Source organism: Taudactylus pleione, unplaced genomic scaffold (assembly GCF_031769625.1).
Source record: "Taudactylus pleione unplaced genomic scaffold, aTauple2 ptg000174l, whole genome shotgun sequence".
Taxonomy (NCBI): domain Eukaryota; kingdom Metazoa; phylum Chordata; class Amphibia; order Anura; family Myobatrachidae; genus Taudactylus; species Taudactylus pleione.
Genome location: NW_028284576.1, coordinates 5,625,534 through 5,635,154, shown reverse-complemented (window position 1 = coordinate 5,635,154; position 9,621 = coordinate 5,625,534). Strand labels below are relative to the sequence as shown.

The 9,621-nt window shown below is 36.4% G+C and overlaps 2 non-coding genes across 2 annotated transcripts; both read right to left on the bottom strand.

The window, feature by feature from the left end:
* Positions 1-7,619: 7,619 nt before the first annotated feature.
* Positions 7,620-7,693, bottom strand: TRNAI-GAU (transfer RNA isoleucine (anticodon GAU)). The gene has a single exon. It is a non-coding gene; the product is annotated as a tRNA-Ile (tRNA).
* A 1,537-nt stretch (positions 7,694-9,230) lies between these two features.
* Positions 9,231-9,304, bottom strand: TRNAN-GUU (transfer RNA asparagine (anticodon GUU)). The gene has a single exon. It is a non-coding gene; the product is annotated as a tRNA-Asn (tRNA).
* Positions 9,305-9,621: the final 317 nt, after the last annotated feature.

Below are 9,621 nucleotides of genomic sequence, written 5' to 3'. Positions count from 1 at the left end.
TGTATTCACAATGATAGATGTGCCAAATTGTATTTATAATAAAGATACAGAATGGTGGAACTGAGTTTTTTCAATGTAAAGCTATATGGTATTTGGTAGCACTCAAAATATGTGTTATAAATTTGTGGGTATACTTAGGAATATCAGAAATATAATGAGATAAAAGGGAATATGAAAGGGAGTTGGGCATTACAATTCCTATGAGATGGAAATCAAGACAATGTATGTCTGTCCACAATGGAAGTAAGTTGGGACAGTGCCACCAGATGTGGGACAGTTTCCTCAGCCCCACAAAGTCTCCAACACAATGGTGATAAAGAAGGAAACATTTTATGAAATCATTAAGGTACTAAATACCAACGATAATGGGATTTCACTAAACTTGAGGCTAATGGATGTTTTTGAAATGTTATCTCTAAATGTAATCCAGTCCTCTTGGTGTAAGTGGTGTAAATGGTTTTATCATCAAAGGGGAATTAGCTCAAATGGTAGAGCGCTCGCTTAGCATGCGAGAGGTAGCGGCATCGATGCCCGCATTCTCCAGATAAGATTTTGGAACCAAAATTTGCTGCAGTATATCAAGTGAAGAATAACATTCCTGACCAAAATTCTTCACTGTTTTTATTTTCTTCTGATGCCCCAGAGGAATGCTGAGTTACATATAGTAGTCTTGAAAATTACATGCAAACAATTTGGGGTTGATTCAAAGAGCTCATACACCACATTTCCTGTGAGTAACTGACTATAAGCCACACTTATGGTAGCTCCAAAATTGCAGCAATTTGTTGTAGCCCCATAATGCTGCATAAAAAAGTGATATCGGGTTGCTAGGGGTCCAATTTCAACTGCTGTAACTGGTGTTACTATACTGTTGCAAGGATAACTTACCACATTTGTAAATAATTGAATCAACTTCTCAGAATTAACCCAGTGGATCCCAGTGTCTGGTATATATTAATACATTTTTGTTATTCTTCTGGCTATAAGTCACTGTGAATTTTTAGCTTATTCTCTATATCTTCTTAGGACTGATCACTTGTTTTCAATTTGTAAAGTTCTTTCTAGTATTATCTAACACTAGCTGGAAAGCCATGGATGTAGAGTTAGTAAAGTCATAGCTGTTAATTTCCATGTAAGTTTGTGTATTGAGGTAAAATGAAGACAAATGCCTGGTAAATTTTGTCAAATAATGAAACCTCCTGCCACAGAATAACAAACAACAAAAACGTCCCAGGGTGGGCTTGAACCACCAACCTTTCAGTTAACAGCCGAAAACACGCTAACCAATTGTGCCACAGAGACACAAGAAAGTGCTTTCTATTGGATATTATCAGTAAGGGAAGATGAACCAGCAGAACTGAACTTAAACTGCTTAAAAGTTTCTAACTTGGATCATTTCTTACAAATGGACACTATAATATGAACTTGTGCAAAGTAAGAAATAACAGGATTATACCCTGTGAATTGAGAATTTTGTCAGTGTGTGAAAATATCTTAGTCATGATGGGGGCGAATCAAACCAGTTATAAAAGGGTTGAAATAGGGGGATTTCAGTTAGTCCAAGGATCCAAGTATATGAGAACTTATTTGCAGTGTTATGAAAAATTCTGGTGATGTATTCACAATGATAAATGTGCCAAATTGTATTTATAATAAAGATAGAGAATGGTGGAACTGAGTTTTTCCAATATAAAGCTATATGGCATTTGGTAGCACTCAAAATATGTGTTATGAATTTGTGGGTATACTTAGGAATATCAGAAATATAATGAGATAAAAGGGAATATGACAGGGAGTTGGGCATTACAATTCCTATGAGAAGGAAAGCAAGACAATGTATGTCTGTCCACAATGGAAGTAAGTTGGGACAGTGCCACCAGATGTGGGACAGTTTCCTCAGCCCCACAAAGTCTCCAACACAATGGTGATAAAGAAGGAAACATTTTATGAAATCATTAAGGTACTAAATACCAACGATAATGGGATTTCACTAAACTTGAGGCTAATGGATGTTTTATGAGATGTTATCTCTAAATGTAATCCAGTCCTCTTGGTGTAAGTGGTGTAAATGTTTTTAACATCAAAGGGGAATTAGCTCAAATGGTAGAGCTGTCGCTTAGCATGCGAGAGGTAGCGGCATCAATGCCCGCATTCTCCAGATAAGATTTTGGAACCAAAATTTGCTGCAGTATATCAAGTGAAGAATAACATTCCTGACCAAAATTCTTCACTGTTTTTATTTTCTTCTGATGCCCCAGAGGAATGCTGAGTTACATATAGTTTTCTTGAAAATTACATGCAAACAATTTGGGGTTGATTCAAAGAGCTGATACACCACATTTCCTGTGAGTAACTGACTATAAGCCACACTTATGGTAGCTCCAAACTTGCAGCAATTTGTTGTAGCCCCATAATGCTGCATAAAAAAGTGATATCGGGTTGCTAGGGGTTCAATTTCAACTGCTGTAACTGGTGTTACTATACTGTTGCAAGGGTAACTTACCCCCTTTGAAAATAATTGATTCAACTTCTCAGAATTAACCCAGTGGATCCCAGTATCTGGTGTATATATTAATACATTTTTGTTATTCTTCTGGCTATAAGTCCCTGTGAATTTTTAGCTTATTCTCTATATCTTCTTAGGACTGATCTCTTGTTTTCAATTTGTAAAGTTCTTTCTAGTATTATCTAACACTAGCTGGAAAGCCATGGATGTAGAGTTAGTAAAGTCATAGCTGTTAATTTCCATGTAAGTTTGTGTATTGAGGTAAAATGAAGACAAATGCCTGGTAAATTTTGTCAAATAAAGAAACCTCCTGCCACAGAATAACAAACACGAAAAACATCCCTGGGTAGGCTTGAACCACCAACCTTTCAGTTAACAGACGAAAACACGCTAACCAATTGTGCCACAGAGACACATGAAAGTGCTTTCTATTGGATATTATCAGTAAGGGAAGATGAACCAGCAGAACTGAACTTAAACTGCTTAAAAGTTTCTAACTTGGATCATTTCTTACAAATGGACACTATAATATGAACTTATGCAAAGTAAGAAATAACAGGATTATACCCTATGAATTTAGAATTTTGTCAGTGTGTGAAAATATCTTAGTCATGATGGGGGCTAATCAATCCAGTTATAAAAGGTTTGAAATAGGGGAATTTCAGTTAGTCCAAGGATCCAAGTATATGAGAACTTATTTGCAGTGTTATGAAACATTCTGGTGATGTATTCACAATGATAAATGTGCCAAATTGTATTTATAATAAAGATAGAGAATGGTGCAACTGAGTTTTTTCAATATAAAGCTATATGGCATTTTGTAGCACTCAAAATATGTGTTATAAATTTGTGGGTATACTTAGGAATATCAGAAATATAATGAGATAAAAGGGAATATGACAGGGAGTTGGGCATTACAATTCCTATGAGAAGGAAAGCAAGACAATGTATGTCTGTCCACAATGGAAGTAAGTTGGGACAGTGCCACCAGATGTGGGACAGTTTCCTCAGCCCCACAAAGTCTCCAACACAATGGTGATAAAGAAGGAAACATTTTATGAAATCATTAAGGTACTAAATACCAACGAAAATGGGATTTCACAAAACTTGAGGCTAATGGATGTTTTTGAGATGTTATCTCTAAATGTAATCCAGTCCTACTGGTGTAAGTGGTGTAAATGGCTTTAACATCAAAGGGGAATTAGCTCAAAAGGTAGAGCGCTCGCTTAGCATGTGAGAGGTAGCGGGATCGATGCCCGCATTCTCCAGATAAGATTTTGGAACCAATATTTGCTGCAGTATATCAAGTGAAGAATAACATTCCTGACCAAAATTCTTCACTGTTTTTATTTTCTTCTGATGCCCCAGAGGAATGCTGAGTTACATATAGTAGTCTTGAAAATTACATGCAAACAATTTGGGGTTGATTCAAAGAGCTGATACACCACAATTCCTGTGAGTAACTGACTATAAGCCACACTTATGATAGCTCCAAACTTGCAGCAATTTGTTGTAGCCCCATAATGCTGCATAAAAAAGTGATATCGGGTTGCTAGGGGTCCAATTTCAACTGCTGTAACTGGTGTTACTATACTGTTGCAAGGTTAACTTACCCCCTTTGTAAATAATTGAATCAACTTCTCAGAATTAACCCAGTGGATCCCAGTATCTGGTATATATTAATAAATTTTTCTTATTCTTCTGGCTATAAGTCACTGTGAATTTTTAGCTTATTCTCTATATCTTCTTAGGACTGATCACTTGTTTTCAATTTGTAAAGTTCTTTCTAGTATTATCTAACACTAGCCGGAAAGCCATGGATGTAGAGTTAGTAAAGTCATAGCTGTTAATTTCCATGTAAGTTTGTGTATTGAGGTAAAATGAAGACAAATGCCTGGTAAATTTTGTCAAATAATGAAACCTCCTGCCACAGAATAACAAACAACAAAAACGTCCCTGGGTGGGCTTGAACCACCAACCTTTCAGTTAACAGCCGAAAACACGCTAACCAATTGCGCCACAGAGACACAAGAAAGTGCTTTCTAAAGGATATTATCAGTAAGGGAAGATGAACCAGCAGAACTGAACTTAAACTGCTTAAAAGTTTCTAACTTGGATCATTTCTTACAAATGGACACTATAATATGAACTTGTGCAAAGTAAGAAATAACAGGATTATACCCTGTGAATTGAGAATTTTGTCAGTGTGTGAAAATATCTTAGTCATGATGAGGGCAAATCAATCCAGTTATAAAATGGTTGAAATACGGGGATTTCAGTTAGTCCAAGGATCCAAGTATATGAGAACTTATTTGCAGTGTTATGAAAAATTCTGGTGATGTATTCACAATGATAAATGTGCCAAATTGTATTTATAATAAAGATAGAGAATGGTGGAACTGAGTTTTTCCAATATAAAGCTATATGGCATTTGGTAGCACTCAAAATATGTGTTATGAATTTGTGGGTATACTTAGGAATATCAGAAATATAATGAGATAAAAGGGAATATGACAGGGAGTTGGGCATTACAATTCCTATGAGAAGGAAAGCAAGACAATGTATGTCTGTCCACAATGGAAGTAAGTTGGGACAGTGCCACCAGATGTGGGACAGTTTCCTCAGCCCCACAAAGTCTCCAACACAATGGTGATAAAGAAGGAAACATTTTATGAAATCATTAAGGTACTAAATACCAACGATAATGGGATTTCACTAAACTTGAGGCTAATGGATGTTTTATGAGATGTTATCTCTAAATGTAATCCAGTCCTCTTGGTGTAAGTGGTGTAAATGTTTTTAACATCAAAGGGGAATTAGCTCAAATGGTAGAGCTGTCGCTTAGCATGCGAGAGGTAGCGGCATCAATGCCCGCATTCTCCAGATAAGATTTTGGAACCAAAATTTGCTGCAGTATATCAAGTGAAGAATAACATTCCTGACCAAAATTCTTCACTGTTTTTATTTTCTTCTGATGCCCCAGAGGAATGCTGAGTTACATATAGTTGTCTTGAAAATTACATGCAAACAATTTGGGGTTGATTCAAAGAGCTGATACACCACATTTCCTGTGAGTAACTGACTATAAGCCACACTTATGGTAGCTCCAAACTTGCAGCAATTTGTTGTAGCCCCATAATGCTGCATAAAAAAGTGATATCGGGTAGCTAGGGGCTCAATTTCAACTGCTGTAACTGGTGTTACTATACTGTTGCAAGGGTAACTTACCCCCTTTGTAAATAATTGAATCAACTTCTCAGAATTAACCCAGTGGATCCCAGTGTCTGGTATATATTAATACATTTTTGTTATTCTTCTGGCTATAAGTCACTGTGAATTTTTAGCTTATTCTCTATATCTTCTTAGGACTGATCACTTGTTTTCAATTTGTAAAGTTCTTTCTAGTATTATCTAATACTAGCTGGAAAGCCATGGATGTAGAGTTAGTAAAGTCATAGCTGTTAATTTCCATGTAAGTTTGTTTATGGAGGAAAAATGAAGACAAATGCCTGGTAAATTTTGTCAAATACAGAATCCTCCTGTCACAGAATAACAAATACCAAACACGTCCCTGGGTGGGCTTGAACCACCAACCTTTCAGTTAACAGCTGAACACGCTAACCAATTGCACCACAGAGACACATGAAAATGCTTTCTAATGGATATTATCAGTAAGGGAAGGTGAACCAGCAGAATTGAACTTAAACTGCTTAAAAGTTTCTAACTTGGATCATTTCTTACAAATGGACACTATAATATGAACTTGTGCAAAGTAAGAAATAACAGGATTATACCCTGTGAATTGAGAATTTTGTCAGGGTGTGAAAATATCTTAGTCATGATGGGGGCGAATCAATCCAGTTATAAAAGGGTTGAAATAGGGGGATTTCAGTTAGTCCAAGGATCCAAGTATATGAGAACTTATTTGCAGTGTTATGAAAAATTCTGGTGATGTATTCACAATGATAGATGGCTATATGGCATGTGGTAGCACTCAAAATATGTGTTATAAATTTGAGGGTATACTTAGGAATATCAGAAATATAATGAGATAAAAGGGAATATGACAGGGAGTTCGGCATTACAATTCCTATGAGAAGGAAAGCAAGACAATGTATGTCTGTCCACAATGGAAATAAGTTGGGACAGTGCCACCAGATGTGGGACAGTTTCCTCAGCCCCACAAAGTCTCCAACACAATGGTGATAAAGAAGGAAACATTTTATGAAATCATTAAGGTGCTAAATACCAACGATAATGGGATTTCACTAAACTTGAGGCTAATGGATGTTTTTAAGATGTTATCTCTAAATGTAATCCAGTCCTCTTGGTGTAAGTGGTGTAAATGGTTTTAACATCAAAGGGGAATTACCTCAAAGGGTTGAGCGCTCGCTTAGCATGCGAGAGGTAGCAGCATCGATGCCCACATTCTCCAGATAAGATTTTGGAACCAAAATTTGCTGCAGTATATCAAGTGAAGAATAACATTCCTGACCAAAATTCTTCACTGTTTTTATTTTCTTCTGATGCCCCAGAGGAATGCTGAGTTACATATAGTTGTCTTGAAAATTACATGCATTCAATTTGGGGTTGATTCAAAGAGCTGATACACCACATTTCCTGTGAGTAACTGACTACAAGCCACACTTATGGTAGCTCCAAACTTGCAGCAATTTGTTGTAGCCCCATAATGCTGCTTAAAAAAGTGATATCGGGTAGCTAGGGGTCCAATTTCAACTGCTGTAACTGGTGTTACTATACTGTTGCAAGGTTAACTTACCCCCTTTGTAAATAATTGAATCAACTTCTCAGAATTAACCCAGTGGATCCCAGTATCTGGTATATATTAATATATTTTGGTTAATCTTCTGGCTATAAGTCACTGTGAATTTTTAGCTTATTCTCTATATCTTCTTAGGACTGATCACTTGTTTTCAATTTGTAAAGTTCTTTCTAGTATTATATAACACTAGCTGGAAAGCCATGGATGTAGAGTTAGTAAAGTCATAGCTGTTAATTTCCATGTAAGTTTGTGTATTGAGGTAAAATGAAGACAAATGCCTGGTAAATTTTGTCAAATACAGAATCCTCCTATCACAGAATAACAAATACCAGTCCCTGGGTGGGCTTGAACCACCATCCTTTCAGTTATCAGCCGAACACGCTAACCAATTGCGCCACAGAGACACATGAAAATTCTTTCTAATGGATATTTTCAGTAAGGGAAGATGAACCAGCAGAATTGAACTTAAACTGCTTAAAAGTTTCTAACTTGGATCATTTCTTACAAATGGACACGATAATATGAACTTGTGCAAAGTAAGAAATAACAGGATTATACCCTGTGAATTGAGAATTTTGTCAGAGTGTGAAAATATCTTAGTCATGATGGGGGCGAATCAATCCAGTTATAAAAGGGTTGAAATAGGGGGATTTCAGTTAGTCCAAGGATCCAAGTATATGAGAACTTATTTGCAGTGTTATGAAAAATTCTGGTGAAGTATTCACAATGATAGATGTGCCAAATTGTATTTATAATAAAGATAGAGAATGGTGGAACTGAGTTTTTTCAATATAAAGCTATATGGCATTTGGCAGCACTCAAAATATGTGTTATAAATTTGAGGGTATACTTAGGAATATCAGAAATATAATGAGATAAAAGGGAATATGACAGGGAGTTGGGCATTACAATTCCTATGAGAAGGAAAGCAAGACAATGTATGTCTGTCCACAATGGAAATAAGTTGGGACAGTGCCACCAGATGTGGGACAGTTTCCTCAGCCCCACAAAGTCTCCAACACAATGGTGATAAAGAAGGAAACATTTTATGAAATCATTAAGGTGCTAAATACCAACGATAATGGGATTTCACTAAACTTGAGGCTAATGGATGTTTTTAAGATGTTATCTCTAAATGTAATCCAGTCCTCTTGGTGTAAGTGGTGTAAATGGTTTTAACATCAAAGGGGAATTAGCTCAAATGGTTGAGCGCTCGCTTAGCATGCGAGAGGTAGCGGCATCGATGCCCACATTCTCCAGATAAGATTTTGGAACCAAAATTTGCTGCAAAATATCAAGTGAAGAATAACATTCCTGACCAAAATTCTTCACTGTTTTTATTTTCTTCTGATGCCCCAGAGGAATGCTGAGTTACATATAGTTGTCTTGAAAATTACATGCATTCAATTTGGGGTTGATTCAAAGAGCTGATACACCACATTTCCTGTGAGTAACTGACGATAAGCCACACTTATGGTAGCTCCTAACTTGCAGCAATTTGTTGTAGCCCCATAATGCTGCATAAAGAAGTGATATCGGGTTGCTAGGGGTCCAATTTCAACTGCTGTAACTGGTGTTACTATACTGTTGCAAGGTTCACTTACCCCATTTGTAAATAATTGAATCAACTTCTCAGAATTAACCCAGTGGATCCCAGTATCTGGTATATATTAATACATTTTTGTTATTCTTCTGGCTATAAGTCACTGTGAATTTTTAGCTTATTCTCTATATCTTCTTAGGACTGACCACTTGTTTCAATTTGTAAAGTTCTTTCTAGTATTATCTAACACTAGCTGGAAAGCCATGGATGTAGAGTTAGTAAAGTTATAGCTGTTAATTTCCATGTAAGTTTGTGTATTGAGGAAAAATGAAGACAAATGCCTGGTAAATTTTGTCAAATACAGAATCCTCCTGTCACAGAATAACAAATACCGAACACGTCCCTGGGTGGGCTTGAACCACCAACCTCTCAGTTAACAGCCGAACACGCTAACCAATTGCGCCACAGAGACACGTGAAAATGCATTCTAATGGATATTATCAGTAAGGGAAGATGAACCAGCAGAATTGAACTTAAACTGCTTAAAATTTCTAATTTGGTTCATTTCTTACAAATGGACACTATAATATGAACTTGTGCAAAGTAAGAAATAACAGGATTATACCCTGTGAATTGAGAATTTTGTCAGTGTGTGAAAATATCTTAGTCATGATGGGGGCGAATCAATCCATTTATAAAAGGGTTGAAATAGGGGGATTTCAGTTAGTCCAAGGATCCAAGTACATGAGAACTTATTTGCAGTGTTATGAAAAATTCTGGTGATGTATT